Source organism: Leptopilina heterotoma, unplaced genomic scaffold (assembly GCF_015476425.1).
Source record: "Leptopilina heterotoma isolate Lh14 unplaced genomic scaffold, ASM1547642v1 Lhet_128, whole genome shotgun sequence".
NCBI classification, from domain to species: Eukaryota; Metazoa; Arthropoda; class Insecta; order Hymenoptera; family Figitidae; genus Leptopilina; species Leptopilina heterotoma.
In genome coordinates, this window is record NW_025110846.1 from 797,109 (window position 1) to 813,149 (window position 16,041).

General features: G+C 22.0%; 1 protein-coding gene across 1 annotated transcript in view; it reads right to left on the reverse strand.

The window, feature by feature from the left end:
• Nucleotides 1-2,381: 2,381 nt before the first annotated feature.
• Nucleotides 2,382-16,041, reverse strand: part of LOC122512773 (U7 snRNA-associated Sm-like protein LSm10) — a 51,327-nt gene continuing 37,667 nt past the window's right edge. Inside the window, exon 4 of the mRNA XM_043628831.1 lies at nt 2,382-2,542. The gene's annotated coding sequence lies outside the window, so the exon portion shown is untranslated. The remainder of the gene's footprint in view (nt 2,543-16,041) is intronic.

Here is a 16,041-nt window from a genome sequence, read left to right on the forward strand (position 1 = left end):
GACTTTTTCCTTAATTATAAAGAATATTCTGATTCTGATTAAGCTTATAGAAAAAAATTAGTTCCATAGAATTTTTCATTAAAAATATATGAAAAATTCAGATTTTTCAAAAAATTTAATTTTGAAACCTTTACAAAATTCAAATATTTCTAAAAATTGCAATTATTAGTAACTTCTCAAAAATTCAATTATTATCTAAAACTTTAACTGAAATTCATTTTGAAATCAATTTTCATTAGAAAACAATAAATTTTTAAATAATTGAATTTTTTCAACGAATTTGAATAACATTTTTAAGAATAATTAGGTACATTTTTCAAGGAATTCGGTTAAAATTGTATTAAAAATAATTGAAATTTTTCAATGAGTATTATTATTTATAAAAATAATTAAATTATTGAAATTTTATAAAAAAGTTTCAAAAAATTGATTTTTTGCAAAAAAAATGTATGCAAATTCTATTTTTAATAAATCAATTCCTGTTAAGTTTTCATTATTTTAGAAAATAATTGAACATTCGTGTAGAACTTTGTCAAAATTGTTTTAAATAATTGAATTCTTTTGGGAAATTTTATTAGAATAGTAGAAAATAGAAAATCATTTAATTAAGAAAATTTTTTGAAAATGAAATTTTGCCATGAATTTTACTTAAATTTTTAAAAATAATTGAATTTTGCAAATTAATTTTATTAAAATTCCTGAAAATTATGAATTTTGTTATTCATTTTTTTTAATTGAAATGTTGACGGCAATTTTTTTTTATATTTTTTGAAAATTATTCAATTTTATTAATTTTGAAAATAATTTAATTCTTGTGATGAATATTGTTATTTATGAAAATGATTGAATTTTATAAAAATTACTAAATATAATTGAATTTCGGCCAAGAATTTTGCTATACTTATAAAAATAATTAAAATGTTGACAAGAATTTTTTTTTAATTTTTGAAAATAATTGAATTCTTCTGATAATTGATAAATATTGTTATTTATGAAAATAATTGAATTTTACAATGAATTTTATATAAAATTTCTGAATATAATTGAATTTCGGCCAAGAATTTTTCTATATTTATAAAAATAATTAAAATGTTAATAAGAATTTTTAAAAAAATTTTGAAAATAATTGTACTTATGGAAAAAATTTTAATATTTTTTAAAATAATTGAATTATTTTAAAGAATTGCGTTAAAATTTTTGAAATTAAAGCGAATTTTAAGAGAAATGAAATTAAAATTTTTCAAAAAAAAATTACTTCAATTAAATGATTAATTAGTAATAACTTTATGGCAGTTCTTCAATAGAATTAAGTAATTAAATTTTTTCCAGTACTTTTAATAAAAATCCCTGACTTTTCCCTGATTTCCCTGACCTGTGGCAACCCTGAAAAAGTACACAACACATTTGATTTCTTTAACAACACTTCCGGATAATAAAGGAACAAATTTAAATCTTGAAAACGTGGAAAATGCCTCTTCTTCTTTTTTTTCTCATTTTCTTTTCTTTTTTTTTTTTTTGAAGAAACTTTTAAGTACAGGAGACTTTTAAGTGAAGAGAATCGAAACGCGAGTTTACAGTGCAAAATCGAAGTGCAGTTTGCCGACAAAGAAAGAGCAACATTTAAAATACAGCACGTATTGCGAATGTTCCATTTATGGAACACTATTGCTAGGCAGTTAAGTAAAAATAATAAACGATTCTTTCAAGGCATTCCCTTCAAGCTACTGGATTCTTGAACTTTAAACCCACAGCATTCCGTCTCGATAAAAAATATAACACGTTCGAAACAAACAATCCCATTCTTGTGTGAGTACTCCGGAGTATGTTGCTGCACAATGTATTTTTTTTCCTTTTCTCTAACAAAAACAATGTTTCCATTTAGAGTGGAAAATTTTTTCAAAAAAACCTCCCGCTGATCGTTTTCAAAACATTTGGATAACAATTTTTCATTTTCAAAAGCGGGAGCTTTTCGGAAAAAAGTTTCCATTTAGAGAGAATTAGAAATTTTTTTCAAAAATTGTTCCAAATGAACAATGAAAAATTTTTTTCAATATTTTTGATATAAAAACCCATTTTACCGAAGAGTAAAAATAATCAACATTTACTTTCGTACTTGTTTTGAAAAAAAAAATAGTTTTGAAAAGAAAAATGCAGAGACTATTAGAAAAGAATTTTTCCTCCTAATAAAAAAATTACTACGGATGTAATATTAAGAAAAAAAAATCATTTTAAAGAACTTATGTTATCCTTCGACTTCAGATTATATTTGAATAATATAAATAATATTTCCTCTTTACATTATACCTTCTATATATTTGTATAATGTGATCTTGCAAGGCCAATTTGGAATGAGCCGATAAAACGGGAAAACACACGCGGAACTTATAAATTACAGTGAGCGCAAACTCAGGTAAAACTTGAGGCACCTTTTGCTATTATGTATACGTATCGAGACCGAATATCTGCACACGTGTGTTAATGTCTACTTACTTTAAAGTGTTTCACACTCACGCAACATGGCAATCACGAGTCATACACCTACCTGTAACATACAAAAAAAATAATAATCGTTAATCAAACATTCGATGTGGAAGCTCGCGCACGAATACAAAAGAATTTTTTTTTCACTTCTTCATATTGTTTGGCAATTAGCGGAGGAAAAAAATTATCATTTTTCTCATATTTAACGCAATCTTGATGAGTGAAAGTACATTATTATTTGTTCTTCAAAACTATGAAGAAAGGGAAAACATTTTTTTTTTTTCACCTGAAATCTTTTTATATTTTCATAATATTTTTTATTTACAATATTTTTTTGTTAAATATTTGCAATTTTAAAATTAATATATTTAAAATCATTGAATTCTTGCAAAGAATCTTAACAAAAAATTTGAACAGAATAATTGAATTCCTTCGAAGAATGTTTTTATTTATGAAAATAATTGAATTCCCGCGAAGAATTTTATTAAAATTCTATTATTTTTAAAAATAATTTAATTATTGCGAAGAATTTTACTATTTATAAAAATAATTGAAATGTTTAGAAGAATTTTCCTATTTATAAAAATAATTGAATTTTTTTAAAGGATTTATTAAAATTTTAGAAAATAATTGAATTCTTTTGTGAAATTTTATTAATATTTTTGAAAATAAATAAATTCTTTCGAGGAATTGTATTAAAATTTTTTTCAAAAAAATTGAATTTCTCCAAAGAATTTTACTATTTCTAAAAAATAATTGAATTATTGCTAAGAATTTTACTATTTATACAAATAATTGAAATGTTTTGAAGAATTTATTAAAATTTTAGGAAATAATTGAATTGTTTTGAAGAATTTTATAGAAACATTTGAAAATAATTAAATTCTTTCGAGAAATTCAATTACAGTTGTTTCGCGAAAATAATTGAATTTCTGTAAAGAATTTTATTAAAATTAAGTATATAGTCAAAAAAATTGATTTCATCAGAAGAATTTTATTAGTTTTTGAAAATAATTGAATTCTTTTAATTTTTTTGACGAATATATTTAAAAATTGCATTGAAAGTAATTTAATTTTTGTATAGAATTTTTTAAAAATATTTTGAGAATAATTTAATTATTTTTAGAGAATTTTAAATTCTTGTTGAACTTGAATTTTATGGAAACTTTTGAAGATAATTAAATTCTTTCGTGTAATTTTAATTACATTGGATTAAAAATAATTTAATTCGTGCAAAAAATTTTTACTATTTATACAAATATTTGAATTCTTACGAAAAATTTTACTATTATTTATAAAAATATTTAAACTGTTTCGAAGGATTTATTGAAGATTTTAGAAAATGATTGAATTTATTTGAAATCTGTTAAATTTTTTTTAAAAATTGAATTCTTCTAGGGAATTCAATTAAAATTGTTTTGAAAATAATTGAATTCTTGCAAAGAGTTTTACTATTTATAGAAATTATTAAATTTTTGCGAAAAATTTTACTATTTATAAAAATAATTGAATTGTTTTGAAGGATTTATTAAAGATTTTTGGAAATAATTAAATTTATTCAAAATCTGTAAAAGAATGTTTCAAATATTGAATTCTTCTGGGGAATTTAATTAAAATTGTTTTGAAAATAATTGAATTCCTGCAAAGAGTTTTACTATTAATAAAAATAATTGAATTTTTACGAAGGATTTATTTGACTATTTAAAAAAATAATTGAATTCTTCCGAAGAATGTTATTATTTATATAAAAATAATTGAATTCTTGCGAAGAATTATATTAAAATTTTTGAAAATAAAAATAATAATTTAATTTTTCAATTTTTCTTTTAATTTTCTAATTTCTTTTTGAAATTTAATTATTTTTAGGAACTACAACCGTAATTCTTCAAAAATTCATTTTTTTTTTGTTAAAAATTTTAAATAAAATTATTCAAAACTTTAATAATTTTTTACGAAAATAATAAATTAATAGTTTTTTAAAAATAAAAATTTGAATATTAATAGATACAGTTTTACAAGAATTAACATTTTCAATGATTTCAATTTAAAAATGGTTTGAAATTTAATTACTTCTAAATATTTTACATTTCTTTTAAGAAAATCAAAAGGTAATTATTTTCAATGAAATAGAAAAAAGTGAATACGACATTGCAATTGTTACTAATTTTTAAAAATGACACGCTACATTTCCACTAAAAAAAATTCGTCAGTCTTTAATTTTCTTGTGTGCATTAATATAATTACTTTAAAGTGCGATGCAAAACAATGACAGAGTGAATCTGAAAATAAATGTTCTTTCTTTGAAAAAATTGACCGCGAGCCAAAAATGTCGCATTGAACAAAGTACGAGATTTATACACAGATAAATAAAAGAAAAAAATTTAAGGCAGACCTTTCTGTTAATTAAATTCACTCTAAATCTAAAGTTAAAATTTTAACTGATTCATACTTAGAAAGCAACTTGTAGATTTCCAAAATTTGTTTTTCAAAAATTTTTTTAAATAGAAGATAAAAACGTAAAACAAAATAAAAATAAAAAAATATTTTCCATTTCTACAAATATTAATATTAAGATTAATAAAATAAAAAATTCCATTATTAAAGATATTAATACTACCCACACTTTTTTTAATTTAACATTTTTTTTAGTATTATTTCAGCATGAACATTTAGAAAAATTGAATAAAAAAATCTAATGAAAGACTAATTAAGAAATCGATTTATTCGCATAAGGGCGTTGTATAATGAATGAAAAGGTCAGAAACGCTTAAGGCGTTACCATCGGATGAATTTTCAGGTTATAAAGGATAATGTTTGCCCGATAGATAATTATACACAATTAGCGCGAATTTGAGTGACATTTAAAGTAATATTCGTTTGAATTACATTATAGCTAATTAAAGGTTTTCATGTACAGTTCCGCATTCATGGCATAAAATCCAACCTCTAACCTAAACGCGATTAACTTGTAACGGTTGTCATTTACCATATAGAATCTAAACAGACAATTCCCTTTATAGTGAAACATTTTAGTTTAATTCCTCTCATTGTAATAGTTCATTTCAAAAATAATTTGTTTAAACAAAAAAGACAAATTCAATTATTTACAAATTTCTTCGCAATAATTAAATTATTTTCATAAATAATAAAATTCTTTTTTGGAATTCAATTATTTTCAAAAAATTTTATTAAAATTCTTTGGCAAAGAATAATAATTATTTTATATATTTAATAATTATTTTCAATATATTTTTAATTAAATTTCTTGAGAGAATTTAATCATTTTTATAAATTTTAATGAAATTCTTCATAACAATTCAGTTATTTCTTAAAAATAAAAAAAATTTTAACGGAAATTTAATTATTTTAAAAAAACATAATAAAATTCTTCCCAAGATTTAAATAATTTTCTTTAAATAATAAAATTCTGGTCAAAAGTTCAACTATTTTAATAAATAATAAAATTTTTCTCAAGAATACAATTATTTTTAATAATTTAAATAAAATTCTTCGCAAGATTTAAATTAATTTCTTAAAAAATAAAATAAAGCAATAATTTTCAAGTGAATTTAATTGTTTAAAAAAATTTAATAAAATTCTACGCAAGAATTGAATAATTTTTAAAAAATAATAAAATCTTTCGCAAGAATTCTTTGTAGGAATTTAATTATTTTCATATCCTATAAAACAATTCTTCTCGAAATTCAATTATTTTTAAACAATTTTAAATTATTTCGTCCAAAAATGTAATTATTCTTCAAAATTTAATATTTATTAAAATTCGTCGAAATAATTCAATTATTTAAAAAATTTTGATAAAATTCTTTAAAATAAGTATTCAATTTTTAGAAATATTCAATTATTCACTAATTTATTTTTGTATTTAAATAATTGAATTCTCGTAGAATTTTTTAATAAAAATTGATTTAAAAATGAATTTCAGTTATAAGTTTAGATAATAATTGAATGTTAAAAGCATTATGGCATGAATTTAGAAATAATTGAGTTTTTTAAACGTTACAAATTAAAGTTTTTGAAAATTTGAATTTTTCATACTTTTAACTAACAATTCTGTAGAATTAATTTTTTTGCAAAACTTTATAGTTGATTTTTTTTAAAACTATTTGAGGTTTTTATTTTCTAATATGTATGTATTTAATTAATGAATTTGCGAATAATCGAAATTTTATAAAATTTAATTGCAAGTAAATGGATTTGAAAATTCTCAAAAAAGTTTTTAAAAAGTAATTAAAAATAATTGATTTCAAGAAGAATTTTAGTTTTAAATTCTAGAAAACAAATTGGAAAAAAAAGTAGAAAAAAATTACTGCACAGATGGAGAAAAAAATTGATTAATTTATGAATATGTAAATATGTAAAATGTAAAAAAGCAGTATGCTAATTATTGCGATGCTCTGGTTTCTACTTTCATAATGCGCAGTGCTATGGGAAAAACGAATGCAATGCATCCAGGTGCAATGGCAAGTTCAAGTTCACTTGGGGAAACGGAAATTCTGTCCGTGTGTTTGTACGCACGAAACTTGAGATGAGTAAGTTCGACAGTCGCTAAGTTTCTCAGTATTACTTTCATTCATTATGTGTGTACTTTAGTTTTATTCCCAGTAGCACTTAATTTAATTAAAGGAGCGGAAAATTTTTTTCTAAATTACCCTCAATCGAACAAATTTTTTTTAATTCACTTTTGAATTTAAATTCAAACTAATTTTTCATTAAAATTATTTTTCAAAAATTACAATAATTAAAAAATAAACTGAAATTTAATACTTCGAAAATTCGTGATTTATTTTCATACAATATTTTTGCAATAAATTTTTAATTTGAAGAAAAAATAAATAAATTTTGTTTATTTGAACGTTCAGACATTTATAGGAACATAAAAAAAACAAGATTAGGAGAACAAGTGAATCACCTGATTCAAATCGCAAATGTACTTGATAACCTGTTCTAAATGTACAGGTTCGATTGAAATATAAAACTGCAGAAACAATACGTTCAGTGGGAGTGTAGAGAAGAAATAAAGGTGGGGGAGGAGTTGTGCAATAATAATAATAAGAGAAGAATTAACGATCTCAGATCACAATAAATATCGATCATCAAACAAAAAAAATATTCTTCACTCCAAGAAAAATATAAATCTCTAATCTTTGAAAATTTTTTCCTGTAACATTTTTGAAAAATAGTAAAAAAAAAAGTCGAAAAAGTTATAACAACCGAGGCCTGAATTAGTAAAGTGTAATAATTAAAAAGCAAAAAGTCAATCACTAATAATTCAAGTTTAGAGAGTAATTTAATAATTTAATTTTCCAAAGTCGAAAAAGTCATTTATTTAATTCAGTGTTGTCACAAAAAATTTTATTTTGTATTTCCCTGATTCTTCACTGATTTCTAAATTCAATTAATCAAAACACGAATAATTTTGCTAAATAAATATTTAAATACTTCGTATTTATTTTTTCACGGGAAATAAAATTTTAAAAATTTCAACTTCTGAAATTTATAATTTCTAAAAATTGCAACTACATATATAACCCTTCCAAAATTTAATTAGTTTCTACAATTTTGAACTAAATTTCATCTCTTAATCAATTATCTATATTAATTTTTAATAATTTTCCGAAAGTTCTTCGAGAATTCAATTATTTCAATACAAAAATGCAAGTTTTTATAACAATTGAAACTGTCCATTTTTCTCTTTAAAGATTATTAAGGTATAGAATATTTTCAAAAATAAGCATTAATAAAGAAATTCTTAAAATTAATTTTTTTTAAATATTTCTAAATAATTTTTTAAAGATAATATTTTCACAATTACATACAATTAAAATATGTTCAAAAAATTGAAATTTGGAAAAATATTTTAAAAAATAATTTTAATTTGGTAAAATCTTTGAAAATAAATTTAAGTTTGATAAAATCTCTTCAAAATAATTGAGTTTTTTAAAAAATAAAAAAAAAATAATCAAATTTTTGAAGAATCTTAATTATAAATGATTTCTCCAAAATTTTATTAAGTCTAAAAAAGTAAATTTAAAAAAAATTTTAATTTACTTCGTTCAATTATTTTCTCCAAAATGTTAAAAATAATTCTCAAAAATTTTTAATGTTATTTTTTGTATGTATTTAAATTTTCGGAAATATGTAATCGAAAATATTTGAATTTGAAAAAATTAGAATGAAAAAATTCTGAAAATTTGTTTTTTCAAAAATACTTTAATATTATTTTTATAACCTAATTTTCAATAATTTTCATTTTTATTAAATTTACACTGGAGGAATTTTTATTAAAATTTTTGAGAATTCAATTATTTTCAAAATTTTCAATTAAATTTCTTTAAAAGTTAATTATCAAAAATTGTAATAAAATACTTGAAAAAAATTATTTATTCTCAATTAAATTTTACAAAATTTCAATTATTCAAAATCTTTTTAATTTTATTTCAAAAACTTAATTAGAAAAATTATTCAAAAATAAACTTTCAAAGATTTGTCTATAGTTATACTTTTCACACTACAAGAATCGAAATAAGTTACATTTTATACTAAAAATGTGGCATTTTGTTGCAAAATTTGAAAGAAAAGTCGAAAAAGTCGCAATTTTTTAATATAAGTCGATAAAAGACTAAATTAATGAAACGTTTTTAAATCTAATTATCGAAAAATTAAAATAAAAACTAGAGATAAGTTTCAAATTACAAAATGAAGATTTCTTTAAAAGTTTCTTTCCACAAACAGTCGAGACAGAAAATATAGTATTTAAAGCTTGTTCAACAAAAATAACATATGGCAAATGCATTTTTTAAAAAGCCTAGAACTAGTTGTCCTCCGAAATGTGAAGGTTTGACGAAAAAAAAACGACGACTAAAGCAAGAAAAATAGGAAACGGCAAAAACAAAAAACGAACCGAACAGCGGATGAGTATTTTAGTCATGGAAGCTAAAACACCTGACTCTAATACCTAAATTTCCGTTATTGCTTCACTTTTTTACCGTAAATAAAATTTCTTTTCTTTTTCTCTTTCTCATTAAAAAAATAAATCTTAACGAACCAGTTATTATTATTATTATTAACCAGTTAATTGGATAGATTTTAACACAATTTTGACTAATTTAACCCCAATTACAAATTTCGAAACAAAAAATTTTGAGAGTAACCTTAAAACCTCAGAAGGTTTCCTTTTTCTTTTTTCTCTTTCATAAATCGAATATTTTTCCATTTATAAATTATTTGTTGGTTTGTTTAGTTTGTTTTTATGGTTTTTTTATTTTTAATAAAAAAAAACCTAAAAACTTTCCACATATTAAAAAAAAGCAGTTCGAAAATAAATAAAGCAAAATAAATTAAAATGCCTCAAAGGTGATAAAGTTGCAACTTTGTCATCTAAACGATAGAATTTTAATTCCTCTATGAATACCATTATAAATTTTTTTAAATCCTTTTTTTTCCTATATAAACGTGAATTCTTAATTTTGAAATGAGACGTTTATCTAAATACGTTTCTTTAATCGTGGGAATAAGTTTTGAGCGAATATTATTTTTTGGTTAGGACCAACAACCTTATAGATCGTTTTATAGGAAAAACAGGTTACGATCGACCTTCAACTCGACCTTGAAAAGTAGCGACTACCATACACTAACAAAAGTGAAACAAAACTTGCCATACCGTACTGCTATTTATCGCAATTGTAATTCATGATTTCCGCAGTTACGTAAGACTGTGAATGTTTTTTTTTAATACGCAATCACGTACATTTATCTATATTTTTTCTCTCCTATAGACTGATTACTTTTTAAACATCATAATCGGGGATAATTGGTACTTTTTTTCTAAAATTTACTATACAGTGTTTATTAATAATTCAACAATCTTTTTTTTCAATGCAATTCTTCTTGGAAACATAAATTGATTATTAGTTTTTTGTAGCGTTCAAATTTAATGTTTGTTGTGCAAAAAAACATATATTGTGCAAAAAAAAACATAAACTATTCAAAATTTTAAAAATTTTTTGCTATCTTTTAAAATTTTGAATAATTTAACAAATTGAATTAAAATTTGTTTAAAAGAGTAATAATTTAATTTCGTAGCCAAGTTGCAATTATTTATTATAATGAACTTAATTATTTAATAATAATAAATTGCAGCAAAATTTAATTTCTTCTCCAAACACGAAAATTTATTTAAACACAAACCACTTTCTTAACGTCATGATTTTATTTAGTCTAGAGAAAAAGAGAGAGAGAGAATTAATATAAAATTCTAATCAGTAGAGTATTACATTATCATAAAAGTAATAATAAAGAAAAAAAAAAGTGGAATGAGACCAGAAAGTCTAAAACGCAAAATCATCCTCGAGTGATTTAAACACTGGGTCTAGCCAGAATTGAGAGAACACTATAAACATTTTTTTTCAACGCTTCATTGACTCTTTAAAATCATCGATGACGATGAGTTTTTAAATATAGGATACTGTTTCCAAATCGATGAAGATATATCGATTACCATAGACAAATCTCTTCAAAATCATTCTATTCAACTCTATAAAGCCTACACTTGAAAAAGAAATTAAACTTTTTTCCATTATTCATTCAACATTTTTTTTTTGTTTTATTAAAAAATAAATTTATTTTCTTCTCTCTTTTTAATACTTTTAATTCTAAAATTTATGCTCTTCTATAAAAAATTACAAATATAAATTATTAAACAATTTTTTTATTAACTATTTACAAATAATTTATAAGGATTTTATAAAAATTATCCACTCAGAAAAATTATGTTTAAGTAATTACATTTTACTAATTAAACACTTTATTTTGTCAAGAAAAAACTTATTTTTGTTTTAACCAAAGTCTATTTAAATTAAAAAAAACATTTATTTGATTCATAGAATCATTTGGTTCAGTTTAATAAATTTTGCCTTCGAATAAAGAATTTAGTCACTCGAAGCAAAAGTTTACTTGAACCAAACAAATATTTGATGACAATTCATTCATTTGGTTGATTCAAACATTTTTTTTCACGTTTTTTTTCTCAATGAAATTTTTGCCAAAAAGACAAAAATTAAAAAAAGAAAAAGCCCCAAAAGACAAACTAAAATTATTTCAAGAAATCAGAATTTTAAATCTATACTTTCCTCCCCGGGACTCACCCTCTTCTTCTTCTTCTTTTTTTTTTTTTTTTGCTAGCACAATAGAAGACCTCGCCCACGTTCCATTATACGATTACATAAAACCTTACACTGTCAGCGATTCTGACTTATAGGAACTAACCAACGTTGAAAAGGAAAAAATTTATTAACTTCAATGAAAATGAATTGAATCTAACTTTCAAGGTATTTACTATGGAAAAATGTCTTTCATTTTCACATGTACAAACATTTTTAAGAAATTACAATAAAAAAAAAAAATAGAAATAGTAGAAAATCAAAAAATATCAGAATTTTTTGAAAAAATTCAAAAAGTAGCAGAAATTTTTTGAACTATAAAAAAATTTTCATCAAAGAACATATTTGAATAAAAAAAATGAATTAGAATGCCTCAATTATTTCCAATAAAATCTATCTACGTAACACATAGTAATACTAGGTCAGTAATTTAACAACAATAAAAGGTTAAACCTCCACATGACCCATAAATAAAAATGTAACTTCCAATTATTAAATTCTCTTGGAAAAAAATTTATCAATTCCACACCTAATGCATTTTTCACTCAATAAATTTTTAACTGATGGAAAATTAAATTTAACCTTTAGAGGGCCGGTAAATTTGCACCCTCTAAAGGTTAATAAAATTTTGCATAACTCGTTAAAGTAAATGTTTAATACAACAATTAATATATTAAAGGTGGAAGAAGTTAACAATCTCTCCGAATCAATTAATTAACAATTAATATAATTATTGTATTAATTACACTGAAAAAAATTTTCTACATTCAGTAGACATAAAAATTATGTTAGCAATTTTTTCTTTTTCTAATAGAAACATTTAGTAAAAATAAAAATGATTCTTGAATTTAGAATTATTATTATTATTATTATTTTCATAATTTTTTTTTCTTTATGAATTTTTAGTCACGTTTGCGGTAAGCAATTAAAGTTATGAGTTAAGCCAAGACCCAATTTGCAAAATTAGCGGCTCTTCGATTCGCACGAAGGCACCTGCAAGTTTTACGGAAGTTAATGTTTCTCGACCACGAAACATTCAACGACTATTGTTGCCTCCCTTCCTATTTTTCTCGTTACCCCTTTAAGCAGTTCTCTGACCTACGTTACTGTTATTCTGCTTCATTTTTTACGACCAGTAATGAATAAGCTATATTGCGACTTCCTAAAAAGGCATCAAACTTTAATTTTCCTTTCTTCTCTCTATTTTCCTAAAAATACATTCATTGTCCTCAAAATGTGATGCCTCTTTACCAAGAAACTAACGTGAATAAATTTTTTTTTTCCTTTTGTTCTCTCTTCTTCTAGAAATGAATAATTAAATTTGCTTCCAAGGGGGGAAAATATTTAAATTCAAAGATATTTACAATAAAAAATGTACTGCAATTTAAATTTTTTTCCATTTGGATTTTTTTTCAAAATGAAAAAAATTTTGAACTCAAATTCACACTCGCTTGACTTCAATTTTGTCAGAAGAATAAAAAATATTCAATACACGAAATAATAATACAAAATTTCCCACTTTATACTTTTCAATTAGACGGGAAGAATTTACATAGAAAAAAGTTGCAATAAAAACTCAAGAGTCGATGATGAAATTGAATAAAAATTTTCTGCATCGAAATTGACAATGAAAAAAATTTGATCTTTAAGGTAAACTGAAATCTCCGTTAGTCATCATTTCAACTATAGTAACGGAATCAGTAAATCGTCTTTCTCGTTTTCATCGCAAGTGGAACGATAAAAGAGACGACTAAATAAAATAAAAAAAAAAACAATCGACTAGTTCCTCGGCTTAAAAAAAACAGCAATAATCTAGAATTTTTTTTTTGTTCAAACTCACCACAAATGTTCGTTGTTAGTGTGTCAAAGTCATTTTTAACAAGAATTTTTTCTTTCATTGCTTACCTGAAACAAAAATAAAAATCGAAAATTAGTACAAAAATAATGTAATACAAATAATACTTTTCGTTAAATTTAGGCTTTTTTTTATTTGTTATTTTTAAGGCTATTTCTGAGGCTAAATTTAGTCTACTTTTTTAGGGTCATTTTTAGGCTAAATACCATTGGGACGAACTTTTGAAAGAAAGATTAATTAAGAAACTTAATATAATATTTGTAATATAATTACAATAATTTATGCAATTTATACCCTTCAAAAATTCAACATAAATTTGTATTAATGATTCTTTTTTTTAATATTCCTACATAATTTTATAAAATTTATTTATTGTAATATATTATAATTTTATTTATTATACTTTCATTGTAATGAAAATATTCAGGGTGACTACTATTTATGTTCAACAAAATTCACGGTTTTGTTCTAATTTTTCCCGGTTTTTTAATAATTTTAATTAAAAATTTGGAAAATAATTGAATTAAACAAAGAATTTTTCAACCTTTTAAAATAATCTTGTCCGTTCATAATTATAATTAAAACTTTGAGTAATTCAATTTTATTGAAATGTATTGATACTAATTGAATTTCTGCAAAGAATTTTTCTATTTATAAAAGTAATTGAATCCTTTCAAAGAATGTTATTATTTATGAAAATAATTAAATGTTTGTGTAGAATTTTATTAAAATTTTTGAAAATAATTGTATTCTGGAGAACAATAATTGAATTATTTATAAAGATAATTGAAATTTTGAGGAGAATTTAAAAAAATTTTTAACCAACATAATTGAATTTCTGCGACAAATTTTATTACTTTTGAAAATAATTGAATTGTTTTTTAGAATTTTATGAAAATTTATGAAAATAATTGAATTCTTGTGAAGAATTTTTTTAAAAATAATATTCACAAGAATTTAGTAAATCTGAAGAATTTTGTTTTTTATATAAATAATTGAATTCTTGAGAAGAATTTTTTTACAGTTTCTAGAAAGAATTGAATTCTTTCGACGAATTTTAATAAAATTTTTAAGAATATAAAATGTAATTACATTTTTCGAGGAATTCGATTAAAATTGTATTAAAAATAATTGAAATTCTGCAATGAGTTTTGCTATTTATGAAAATAATTGAATATATTGCGAAGAAATTTTTAAAAATAAAATAATTACGATGACTAACTTCCCTTGATGATTATCGAAAAATTTAAATAAAATTCTTTAAAAGAATTTAAATATTTTTAATAGAATGTAAAAAAAAACTTCAATTACTTTAAAAATTTTTAATTATTTGTTTATAAAAATTCAATTATCTTGGAACAACAAAATTGAAAAATTTCAAAAATCTTATTTTTCAAAATTTTCAAAAAAATTTTGCGAAAATTCAATTTTATTAAAAAATTTAAAGTGTGTATTTTTTTTAATAATAATAAGAAGATAAGAAGATAAGAAGAAGGAGAAGAAAAAGAAAAAGAAGAAGTAGAAGTAGAATAATAATAATAATAATAATAATAATAATAATAATAATTTTTAAAAAAAGTATATAAAAGATTTTCCAATAGACTTATAAATATTACAATGACGAGCTTAATAGTATAATTTCCATTACACTGACACTTAATCCAAGACGGATTCTCTTCCTGATAGTATAAAAGCAAATAAATATCTATAGAGTGAGTAGTCATTCGATTACCGTTCCATTCAATGAACGCGACGCGACATAAAGAAGTGTACATCCTGTCCAGGTATAAATATATTCGTATCTGTATCAAAAGTTGCATTATTTCCGTAAGACAAAAAAAGAGAAAAAAAAATGAAAGGAAAAAGTATTTCAAGGCCCGCAACCATATCGTTGTCGTCTACACGTGTAATACGTATATTTATTACTATCCGTTCAAATCTTATAATTCATGTAAATGTATCTCCATCTAGTGTAATTTAAAAATAGAAATAGATTCATTTCTATCTCATAAATTATTTTCACCGTCCCGCTCGCGTGATACATTTTTTTTTCTTTCATTTTAAAGAATCATATACGAGAGAGATTTAGATTCTCGCTCGCATATTTCGTGTGAAAAAAGAAGGAAAAGAAGAGAAAAAAGAAAAGAAGAAACTGAAATTCAAGTAAATGCGGAAAGAATATTTTTCTATTTAAATTTACATAAATTTTTCTATAAGAAATATTTTGCATAGCTTTTAATCAATAATTTTTTAATAAAAAATATTTGTAATCAAAAAATTTTATTCTTTTAGTCAGGAAAAATATTTTTTTCTCTCATTGATCATAAACGATAATTCATTCCATTTAAAAAAAAAATTGTAAAAATACCAATAAAATATTTGTTTTAAACTTGAAAAAAATTCCAATTCAAGAATAAAGAAACATAAATTATAATCTTCACATTGGAATTTTATGGGGAAAATATTTTAATGACATCGTATGAATTTCAAGAAATATTATAAAAACAAACAGAAACAAAAAAAGTT